Source organism: Mugil cephalus, chromosome 13 (assembly GCF_022458985.1).
Source record: "Mugil cephalus isolate CIBA_MC_2020 chromosome 13, CIBA_Mcephalus_1.1, whole genome shotgun sequence".
Classification (NCBI taxonomy): Eukaryota; Metazoa; Chordata; class Actinopteri; order Mugiliformes; family Mugilidae; genus Mugil; species Mugil cephalus.
This window is the reverse complement of record NC_061782.1, coordinates 14,383,126-14,395,746: the sequence shown is the minus strand read 5'-3', so window position 1 is coordinate 14,395,746 and position 12,621 is coordinate 14,383,126. Positions and strand designations below refer to the sequence as shown.

Sequence of the window (12,621 nt, the reverse complement as noted above, 5' to 3'; positions counted from 1 at the left end):
AAAACCTCTCCACAAAGGGTTCAAATCTCACTTTCTAGTGCTTCAATCCTGTACTTTCTGCCACTGTACAAAAGTTGTGTATAGTCCTGAAGAGTTTACTCTTCAAACTAATTTGGAAACACTATAATGTTGTGCACAGTATAAACTGCATGTAGTACATTCAATTTTATCATAATTGCATATGACTGATTGAATTAGGAGATCTATGACTTTTATATGTATTTTAAACTGTATCTTTGGTCACGATTGCAAAAAAAGCTCATTAAAAGCTATAATGTACATTAATACACAAATAAGGTTTAATTTAAGGACAGTCTGAACCGCATCCCTTTCACTATGACGGCAGAAGCAACATGACTGAGTCCTTGATATTTCGTCCACTTTTACTCCACTTGACTTTACTTACTCCACTAGCCAACAACACACCTTGGCCATGAAAGCCAATACGGCCCGATCCAGCCACACTCCACGCTACAGATTTCTCCTGACACGTAATGCCAGTTATGAAATTGGGGGATAAGTTAATGTGTCACAGTAGCATTGATTTTTCATTTGCTTCTCGCTGCCCTCAGTCCCAGAGCCAGGCCGGGCCTTTCCTCCAAGCTTCAGGATGGATTACTGTGGCCCCCACTGAAACACCATCGCATGGGTGACAAGGGAGCCAAAGTGGGTGTTCATGAAAGGTGCCACACCTGATTACAGGTGACACCGCAACACCGTCATCTGCCGCGTCTCAAATATCAAGATCCGTTTACTCGGATTTTACAGAATTCCAAAACATTTATGGTATTAAAAAGAAAATCTGATACATATTTTATGCTTAATTTATTCCGCAAACTGTCAGACATTTTAATTCCATCTAATGTTGTACAGAACAATAAGGAGGCAGCTACAGCAAGGATGAAATGAGAGGTACAATAAAAAAAAAAAAATGTGGTCCCTATGAAAGGAAAAATACGCTCATGCAACAACAACACGGTGCTCAATGAGCTATGTCCACAGTTCCATATGAGATTGGTTAATACAAAAGCTTGGTGGTGAAAAACATTGTCCTGCTCCCAGTGACAAAGACAAAGTGCCTGTGTTTGGCGTACGCGAGTCAAAGGGACAGGTGACGACAGGGAGGGAGACCAGGGAGGGAATTTGAATTTCACATCTAGGAGGAGGCAGCATGTCATTAAAAACTCTAATTTCAGTGTCAGGTAGACTTACAGGTGATCCATCATCTTGTCAGAAGAATTTTATTTTATTTCAAAGGAGTTCAAAGCAGGCTTTCCAGACTTTTTACTTCAGTTTCAATTAGATTTAAACACAATTAACAGAAAAGTCTAGTCTCGCGCGTGCGGCCGAGACATACCTGCCCACTCATGCAAATCTAAGTGAAAACTATTTATAATTCAGCTGAATATCTAACATACTGCATAAGCAAAAAAAAAAAAAAACATATTTCATTTGTTATCCACCAGCACAATGAAACTATATCATAATTAGTAGATTATTACTACTTTCAAGTTAAATATTCCAGCGTTGGAACATATAGCTGCTACACTGCTTTTCATGTACCACCAGCAAACTGCATATCAGCACCCATGAATGCCATTTATTGGTACATTTCTAAATGTTAACGCCTGTCAACTCCAATCTCTCCAAAGGAGGCGCTCGGGAAATAAAATGCATCGGAGGGGACCAGAGAGTAGGACACACGTTAACCCAGATAAGCTGTGACAAAACACCATTACCTTCTCCTGTTCTTACAGCGACGTACAGGACAGCTAGTAGTCCCTGTCCCCGGGAGGAATCCATCTAACTGAGAGACAACACATGCACACACACAGAAGAATTTGTGTGTTTGCATATGTGTGTGTCTCTATATATGCGTATATAAAGACACAGCACATATGTTCTCAAACTGTGGGGAAAAAAACTTTGTTAAACCAACACTGTAAATGCAAGTTTAAAAGATTTCAGTTTCTGTCAAAAACAGACGATACTATTGGAAAAAATGTCTGTATGCTTTCGCTGCTATTCAGTTGTTTTTATTTGTTATTTATCTATGCTCGATACTATGTACACTGTGAAATATATTATACTATATTACAATACAAATTAAACAAGTACTCGTTATGGAGGAAAACTTTTGCTATGCATTTTATAGTATTATCGACTTTACGATATTGTATATTATTGCTGGTGCATTCACATACAAGCAGAATTTTTATGTTGTATGTGGTCAAAGTAGAGGTAAATAAAGTAAGAATGTTATACAATCACAAAAATCCAGTGCAGGCAAAAAGTACAAATTAATTTAAAGTATCAAAAGACAAAGTACTCATGCAGAATTTTGCTATTATCACTCTGGATTATTACTGTCAACGCAAGAAGTTGAGGTGAAACTAATTTTAATAACTTCATATGTTTCTAATATTTGTCACCAATAATTTTCATAGATATTCTTGTAAAATGAATGTTAGAATAAAATAAATAAATGTGGCATACTAAAAACTACAGTATTTCCATGTGAAATATAAATAATAAAATGGAAATTATACTTCACCAATTTCCCAACACAGGGTTTAATTCATAACAAATCTGTTTCATAACTTTCTGAGGATTTGCATAAAAAGTTACTGTAGTCCACAGTGCAATATATCAAATGCAAAAAGTGAGAGGGGATGAGATGGGTGGTTAAGTAAAACAGAAGTTGGTGATTACAATTTGGTTACTTCCCAGTACTGCATGTAGAGTAGAAATAAAGTGCTAACTCTCGATCTCAGATCTCCTTCAGCCTCAACTGTGTCAATGCCGAATGGTGACAGAACTCCTGGTGGTGTTGTAACATGGATGTATAACCACACACACTACTTACATCGGGCTGGGTAAATGTACAAGAATGCCAGGGCAGCAAAAACTGGCGAACAAACGCAGGGCTTCATTAGCAGAACCTTCCCAGCATGCTTTGCGATGACAAATGATTGACTTGGAACAATATCTAAGGCGATCAGGATAAAGTACCAGCCATTTCAAGGCTCAGCAAAATTCAAATTCTAATTAGACCTTGCACCACATTCCAAATAAAAATGGGTCCCTAGGTGGTTTACCCAATCAGGTGTCTCTCCCAGACCACTGAAACAAAACGAATAAAGAAAATGATTAAAGCGATAACAAAGGCATAAAATTCAAATTATAGCAGCATCACATCTGGGATCTGTATGTCACTGCTCTACTATTTCTACACTCTCACTCTCTCTCTTTTTCCATGACTTTTTCCAACGTGTTCACACACACACATATACACAGCATTCCTTGCTTTCTGCATGAGAGCCATCAAAGAACAGAAAAAAGGGGACAGAGAACCGGAGAGAGAGAGGGTGTGAAAAAGCTGGGAAATTAAAAGGTAGAGAGCGAGATCGCAAATAGGCTCTCAGCTTTAAGGTTATTAATGACTCCTCAAAAATGTGCGACTTTTCCAATCTCTCCTAGAAGCGCTTGAAGGAGCCTGCAGATGAAGCTGACCTTCACAATGTTCTTTGGTCTTTAGTTAAGAAATTCACTCACCATTATGGCATCATTAGGGAAACAAGGATAAAATTACTCCATGGTTAATGACCTATAGGATCCCCACCAAAATTTGTTTCAGATCTAATAAAACTGAGCTTAACACACTCGAATGAATTATGAGGACTGCTACGCGGGGGTATTAAAATGTGGGGAAATAGATTTTCTGAAGCTAGGAGGACTGGACTTTTCAAATCAGATAGTAGAATGGAATTTTCTGGGCAATAAATTCTACCATGTCTCAATTTCATTTTTTTTTTTTTTTTTTTTTTCTTACCTCACAGAATTTTTCAGGCTATGATGGAATCTGTGAGTGGGATGGCCTCTAAAAATTCATTGCCAATTGCCGTCTCCTCCTCTATCCCCTTAAGGTAGATAGATTGATGGATGAATGGCTAAATGGGCAAATAAGTGGAGAAAAGTATAACCGAGGAAGAGCTCAATGTATGATGGAAATAAATGATTAGATACACATATAGATACTTAAAAAATCCCAGAAGGCACAGCAAAGGGGATACGTTTCATAGGTGGAAAAAAACACCCTCAAAAAGTGTATCACAGTCTGCACTGACGCTGATTATTTATGTGTTTACATTTTCTCTAGCTTGCCTCTAAATTTAGTACATGCCAAGCCGGTCATTAGCATAATGCAGGGGCAGTTTTGAGGACACAAAAACTCATTAAAGGGAACAATATAAAGCTGCAGGCAACTGTGCCCTTCCGATGTGCAGCACATGCATGGTTCAAAGTTACACACCTGTGAAACTCGGCATGTACAATGACGAATACTTTCTTTTTTTTTGAAAGCCATTTTAAAACCAGGTTTGGTTTAGCATGGTTTGGTTGCAGCCCTTGAGAAGGGGTTTGTGAGCTAATGGCATTTGCTCTCTTTAAACTTTAATCTTTCCTATTAATTCCCTGCAACTGGAGAATGTGCGAGAGTTAATGTTCCATGAACGTGTTTCTCACTCTGCAATCTCTTCAAGCTAATTACCTTCAGGTGCTAAATGGGGGGAAATTGCAATCCATTTGGAAGGGAGAAATTTCACCTCCCCTTTGCCTATGTAACTCTGTGGGTGCAGTTAAAAAGAAAGAAAATCAAACATAAGAAGCCAGGTCTGGAGAACATTTAATCAAAAAAGGGACATTGAGGCAGAGCTCTGATTGGTTCTCCATTTCCAAGGTAGCTTTGGGAAAGTAAATTGCTTCCTGTGTTTTCCCGCCTCACTGCTTATTTTTCAGGTCACTTAGAGGTCAGCAGGTGCAGCAGTGGACAAAACACTGAACAGATGTTTGACTGACAAGGATGACACAGATTGGCAATCAAAGTTTCATGATGAGAAAGGAGCGACGCGCAGGGTGGCCATTTCATCGAAGAGATACAGAAGAAGCGAAAATAGAAATTAAAAGTGGAGCGGGCCGCCATGACGGAGTCACAGTCACTCGTACGAAAACATTAAATCTCAGGCAGTGACGCGGTGTTTGTCAATGACAGAATCAAATGGTTCCCGAGTCAATCGCTAATCAGTAACGCAGGATGAACAGGCTCATTGGAGACAAATAGCTTTGATAAGTTTTACCTTTTAAGGGTTAGCCTGTGGTGAAGGGTTATGTGGAGAGGAAGTACAGGGAGATAAGGTCAGGGTGAATGAACAGTGGGGGTTCTTCACTCTCCTCAGAGGAGTCTGGAGCGTGGAGGGTCACTTTGTCCCTTGTTTGATCTTTGTCTTCAGATGACATGGCAGGAAATTAAAGATGAAAGGAGGTTCTGACTACTGTCTAATAAACACACGGACAGAGTGCCCTCATTTGCCGCCACATATCCGGTCTATCTATGTATGTATGGAGTCTGGGGCCCATTCACACACGCCACAGACCTGGATTAGCTGAGCCCTTTCATACACAGTGTCCCCTAAAGAGTAGGCTCATTGCACAGCATCAACTTTAAGACTCCTATCAATACCACTTTGTTTTCGTATCCATTAAAAAGTTACAAATTAAAAACCGTCTGTGCGAGCATTTATTGTTTTTCTAACTCATTGCCAGTGTCTTTTTGTAATAATGCACAGTAAATGGTCTTGTTCATAGTCATTAGATACACTGACTGTGTTTAATTCATCACTGAATATATTTTATGAGCATACTTAAGAGATAAAATGATTTGTATCAAAAAAGTCATATTCTAATTTACGTAAGTGATTCCAATACGTTACTCAGGAGGGAGTTGGTGCCCTGATGTAAAATAATAATAATAATAACGAGAGAAAAAAAAAGAAAGAAAAAAAACAGCAACACACATTTTTTCCCGACCATATTTCTTCTGTGTAATAATAAATGAATTAGTTGCGGGGAGTACTACAAACAGTCCATATCTTAGGCAAACACTCGTAGTGACGGCCCTGAGCTCCCACCGTGTTGAGGAATCTCCTACTAACAGCACTCCCTCCCATTTATCTCAGCAGCTGAGAGAAGGGAAAGGAGCGCAGGCTGGGAGGCTGAGGAAACATCAAAAGAAGACCATCCCAGATAACTGTAGCTCTGTTTTTCTAGCACCTAATGAAAAACACTTCCACGCTTGTAACTAAAACCCAAGAAGCAAGATAGCTTGCACTCTGTGTGGCCTTTCGCTCTGTGATTTCATGCAGATTGCTTGAAGGCATAAGTAAACCTTGAACGACCGCTCGTGTTTTTCTTTTATTTTTTTTTCCCGAATCACCGTTCATTTTTTCCTAAAATGCCAAAGCTATTTGGTTTAATCATTAGAGGTGTTATGGCTGGGGAATGGCTCAGGCGAGTAGCATCCCTCTGTAGTACTCAAAGGTTATTTTCTTCATGAACACTTGAGGGTCCACTGATCCCTTGTAAGTGTCTGTTGGAAAATGCATTGACATTTTACGTGAATAGAAAAACCCTCCTCAATAGACTCTCTTTCATTGCTCTTCAGGTTTCAGGTCATTATACCAGCAATAGGGGACCACTCAACCTAGTTTGGTATTACCTCTGAGAAAACCCTTACGTTACTTCACTTACTCTATTCACAAATTCAGTTCAGAAGTGAGTGATACAAGAGAGCACTGATCAAAGATGACCACACGCTACTGTAATTTTAAAAAATGCATTAAATTAAAATACACTGTCCATCATATTTATAAGTTGCTGCAACTTAATTTTACAGTTTCACTTTCCTGTACATTTATATTAACCGTTTCATTTATTATATTATATTTATATATACATTATTTTTTATTAGAGTACCTAAATTATTACAAGTGAGTTGCTGCCTCTTAAAAAAAGACTCTAGGCAGCCTTAAGTAATATCAATGACCCGGCCACACTTTCGCCAGACTTATTCGTGTTTCGTTTAATCAATACTGCACTCTATCTCTACCAGGTTCAAGTAAATGTTTAATGTTTAATAATTACTGTACATATTTTATTTACTTATTTTTTAATTTTAGTGTTTCAGTTTGGCCCAAGTTCCATCCGCTATCATAGAGGAGGTGGCGCTTACGACCTATACTGCAGCCAGTCACTAGGGGGAGCTCTATTTGCTTTGGCTTCACTTTTGCTGTCAATATTTTTACAGTCTATGGTACAAATATGTATATAAGCGAAGAAAAGCAACAATGAATAACAAAAGGCAAGCAATTTAATTAGACAAAGGGACACAAAGTGTTAATTTTATCCCCTGGAGTTAAAGCTTCCTTGGTGGGTACTTTAAGTATCAAAAGAATGGGCCCCTTTCAGTATGCAGCATTAAATAACTACACTATTCATTTAGATTTACTAACTGGTCAGCAGCCTGTTAAGGTTACAGGCGGTTGACATTAAGCTGAATTTCACCACACTGAATAAAGCAATGCTGGTTAGTTCATTTAACCAGACAGTATAGTATGCCCATCATATGTGAATATATATGAAACTTTAAGCTAACTGTATGTACTGTGGAAGAGTTAAACATTTTTTTCCAATCTACAGGCAGCTTAAAACAGTAGAGGAGCTAAAACACTGTACTTAAATGCACCTTCAACAAATTCTGCCTTCTGGAGCATGTTTCTAACCTACGTGAAAATTCATTGATCCAACTATGTACATTTTCTAGGCTGTAAATAGTGCAGAACTGTAACAGCTACAAACGGTATATTTTACAGCAAAACTTGCTGTAAAACCATTTCAACCATTATAATATATTTTCTAGAAATTGTTGTGTCTAGCGGAGGCTAAAAAAGTACATTAAAGCAAAGGTTCTCTTCTCAAGCAGCATGTAGATATAGTCATGGGCACCAATCTGAACAGACAAGTTCATTCAATGCAAATGCTGCACCTGCCACGAGTTGTAAAAGCTTTTGCGATTTCAGTGAAAACAGGGTTCACATCATTTGGAAAGGTAGACTTGCCATTTCACGCACCAGTATCCCAGCAATCCGTAAAGACCTGGAGACATTCCTCAACAGGATTAAAATTTTACGATCACCAGGAAAACGACTTTGGAGCCAAAAAGTCATCCTTTCCCTATCTGCTTTTCTTACCCTGTCCCCAAAATTTTGATTTTAACTGCCTATAAGGTACAATGTTTTATCAGAGTGCATGGTATGCAGAAAAAAAGTGAGCATAAAATCTACGTTTTTTTTTCAGTGTCTCAAGGGGTGTAATCAGTTCTATCAATAAAAATGCCACATATTTTTATAAACAACTACCGGTTAAATTAATTCGAGTAATCCGGCAGCAGGGAAGAGAGCCACAAAACAGAGATGGTCAAAGACTGTATGGATAACAGTTGGCCAAGCTTCCCTGTCCAGTCAGGCTGAGTCGGCTCACACTGATAACGCAGGTAATGGTGTTTCTGGAAGAGTGGGGCCAGATGAAACACACCACACGGACAGATACCACAGGCACACTGGCCCCTTCTGTTGGAAAATTTCATTTTTTCCGGCAGGAAGCCATGAATGCTGAGGCTGAATCCAAATCCGGTTTTCCGCACTTTATCAGCGTGTGGCCCACCAAGTGGTGAGATGGCGGGGGAACTGGGGGGGTGGGTGGGGCGGAGGGAGGCGGGGGGGTGGGGGGGGGGTGATCCACTCAGCCGAGACCCTCCACTTTAATCCAATTTACAGCCTCCCCCAGCAAAAGATAATTACAACCCTTAAACCAGCTAGGAGAGGGGTAGAAGAAAAGGCCTCACTCACCGAAACTGTGCCTCTGGCCCCCGAAGTCTCTACCTAGAGAAAAAGAAGGGGGGCGGGGGTGGTGGGGCACTCTGTTAGTAGGACTCAAGCAAAGGCATTGTGACAAACTTAGAGTGTGTGTAGCTAATGAGGCAAAGTGATTTTTTTTTCCAGCAAATGGATGCCTGCTGGGCAGTGGTAGAATGCACCCCAGGACTTCTTTGCTGGCTGATGTTTGCCACAGACGTTGGGGAGGTATATTTTTGGTTGGTGCTTCAATAAATGTGTGAGTATCAATTTACTTGCATAATGCATATTTGTAAAGTTCTCCCGAGCTCTGTGGCCGTCACTGTATATTTCAACGGCCACTGTGATTGATATAAATGTTGAGTTTGGCTGAAACGTATGATAACTTGAGCGTTCACACCGTTATCCCTTATTGCAAAAGGCAATTAGTCTTCCTTATTTTGTTGTTGTTCCCAGTTTATTTGCTTTTAAATTAAATGGCTTTCAAATTCGTTTAAATTTTTTTCAAAAAATAATAATAAATGTAATTCCCGGACTTTATCTTTGTCAGAGGTCTTTGAAGTGAGAATGAGGGAATGGGGTTAACTTTTGCAAAAGAATGCGAAGAAATAATAATGGAGGGGCTCACAGGGGAGCGGAAACGCTGGCCAGTCCTAATTAACAGAAGGAGAGACACTCCCAAAGTCTCCCATTCACAGCCTCACAATGGAGTTCTCCACCAAGCAGAACCTGGAATGGAATATGGGAGGAGTGAATGGAGACAGGGTAAAAAAAAAAAAAAACTAAAAAAAAATCCCAAGCCCTGATTTTCTTTGCGCTGGTCTTTCTTATTGTATTTCTATTTTACAGCATTAGCCCCAGGCATATGGTCCTATAGTCCACGTTCCATTCAGTCAAACTGTGCTCAGAGATTCCCACTGGTCAGTTTTGTAAATAAGGGTCTTGTCAGGGTGTTTGAAAGGATGGCACATTTCCAGAACCTTTCAAACTCTGTTCCATCGGCTCCTCACACCCACTGCTTTCCCCACCGCGCCTTCTCTCTGTTTCAGGTGCATTAGCAGTGGCTAGAGTCAAGAGCGGCGGTAGCCTACGGGGTTGTGGAGGGGGGGGGTTGCGGGGCGGCGGGGCGCAGTGAGGCTTATTTTGCCACAAGTCAAATCAAGAGGGGAGGGGTTTGTGAGGGGCAACAGGAGAAGTGTGGACCCACCTGCCACTGATTATCCTCCGAGTTAGAGGGTTTAGTCTTGACCCCTGATCTTCAGAGCTGCCCCACACCACTAATCTGTTAATTAACCGAGAAATACCCTGGAAAAACTTTGAGCGGCCATCATGTGTGTGTGCATGAGTGTGTGCAGAGTGAATAGAAAACAACGGAAAGAGAAAGAGAACAGTGTATAGCGGGAGCACAGCGTGGCATGTGGTAACTCTCTATATAGCCGGCGCATTCTCTGGCTACAGAGTTGCTGGATAAGTAGGACACTTCACACACAGTTTTCATGAGAGGCATCCAGGCCTCCGATAGAGGAGGCCACCATCTCTACAGTTTGAGCACGCTTACCACTGAGCACTCACAGAATGTGGTTTTATTTCATATTTTTAAATAAAAAATATATTTGAAGTGTTTGTTTTTTTTTGTAATATTGAGTTCCATTATTATACTGCTGTACAAGCGCAATCTGAACTACTAATCAATTACTATTCTGGACCCTTTGATGGTACATAACTTCTCTCATTGTCATCTTCTATAACCGGGTCACAGAGGGGCTGGTGGGCTATCTCAGCCGTCATCGGGCGAGAGGCAAGGTACTGAAACTTAAATATGGTAATGCCTTTAAAGCAAATTTAAACATCACTTGATAAACCAGAAATCTTAAACGGAGGCATAGTTTATAGCCCAGCAGTACCTTGCCTGTGCATTGTGATAAACTAAGGTTCACATGAAAATTTAAGGAGTCGCCAAAAAAAAACCAAAAAAAAAGCAGAAAAAGAAAGTCATTTAAATTCTTTCCTGTTCTATGGCCATCTAAGCGCCTTAATACGGCCTCATTTTTGTTCATTGAACATATTTTACTATCAGCTAAACATTGATCGGTATCCCGATTTGCATAAAAGAGTGACAAAAACTCCTGTACGCTTAATTTCTGATGTTAATCTGCGGTGGGGGCCTTCACAATGAATAGTTCTGTTTTCTGTTTAATCTTTTTGTGTGTGTTTTTTTTAAGATGACACATCTCATTGCAATACTACATTTAGTGTCTTATAAGTCCCTATTATGACACCGATTTGACTGTGCATGACACAATAAACAACATAACTAAGCAGCTGTAAAGCGCAACACTTCTATAAATTCATTCACCGAATTGCAGGAACCAGCATCTTTGTTTTTGCCCTGTCCTCATAAAAAGGTCAGTAATATTTAAACTCCTTTTTACCTTATTTTCCTGCTGTAATAAACACCTAATATATTATCTTTCTTGGTTAATGAGACACACCTGGAAGTCGTGCTGTAAACAAACTAAAATCTCAGAGGCTGCTTTGACTGGCGAGGCAGCTGATAAGTGGGGCAACAAAGTCAATTAGTTCTGTGTTTATTAGTATGTGACAGGTGCTGGGTCATGCAGATTAACTCACAACCCTTGGAGGGATGGGACAACAATAATGGTGAAACATGTCCGTCCGACCAGAAAGTAAAGGTAGCAAAAGGAACATAGCAAAGCCTGCTCAATTAATTATGGGGATTAATGAAGTTCTGCTTGATTAAATGTTGACGGCATAAAAACGCCTATTTCTTCTACCCAATGTGCCGTAATGGACACTCTTACATAAATAATGGAATCCTTCATGCTTATGGAAACCAACACATTATATGTTACAAACCGCTCCTCCTCCTAACACTTAATCGATTAATTAGGGCTATTGCCCTTGATTATCCAATCACAGGTTTTCGTAAAGGTTTGACCTCTAACCTTCAACCTTCCCTGACTGGAGGGATATTGATTGAGGGGAATGGAATATTCTCGGCTACAGGAGCGGCTCTGAACATTTTAAAAAGAGTAGCTGACAGAGTGTCTTTTCATTGACCCCAGAGAGCTGCTGTAGCTATTGTTTTTGTACACACGTTGAATGAATGGCTCAGGCATCAAACGGGGCCCATTTAGACAGCTATTACATTAAATAATTGTCAAAATGAAGTAAAACATCAATAACACTCACTGTTCTCTAAAAGCCACCGATGCAAAAAGTTGCCATCCTGTGTTTCACACACAATAATGCCTCGTTTATTACTTCCAATATAACAAATAAATTATTTCCACCACTGAACTCGCTCCTTCAAAACTCTTTTCTTTCCTCGCGACAGAGGATCTTTTCTCCTTTTGTGGCAAATTAAGCATGCGATGTTTGTATGTGACTGTTGTTTATGTAAGTGATGCATCAACAAAACGCGGCAATCAATGGTTCACATTACGCTGACCCGAGGCTGCTCCAACGTGTCCTCGTACATAAATGTCAGAACAGGCCGATTTCCAATTACTCCAAAAACAACACTCACAATACACGCAGAAACAACATGTACGCACGTTTAGAAATTTGCAGGCGACCAAATCAAATTTAGAGATTTTACATTTGCTTCGTTCTGCAGACAGAGGACTGGGGTCCGTGTCCCATGTTGGACTATTAAATGTTCCTGCAGTCCCCACTGTGGGATAAATTAAAGGATTATTTTATCTCGTTGTTGCTGAGGCACAGAATAATCACAAAAGTAATACATTCGACTCATTAAAACAGAATTATGGTGTGAGGTAAAATACACCAATACAACCTTACATGTATACTACAAATCAAACTTCTCACATCTGCAACAAGCTTCTCTTTC

The 12,621-nt window shown here is 39.9% G+C and overlaps 1 long non-coding RNA gene across 1 annotated transcript in view; it reads right to left on the bottom strand.

Annotated features, from left to right (window-relative positions):
- Positions 1–12,621, bottom strand: part of LOC125018478 — an 82,220-nt gene that overhangs the window by 57,154 nt on the left and 12,445 nt on the right. Inside the window, exon 3 of the long non-coding RNA XR_007113952.1 lies at positions 8,742–8,774. This is a non-coding gene — a long non-coding RNA (uncharacterized LOC125018478). The remainder of the gene's footprint in view (positions 1–8,741; positions 8,775–12,621) is intronic.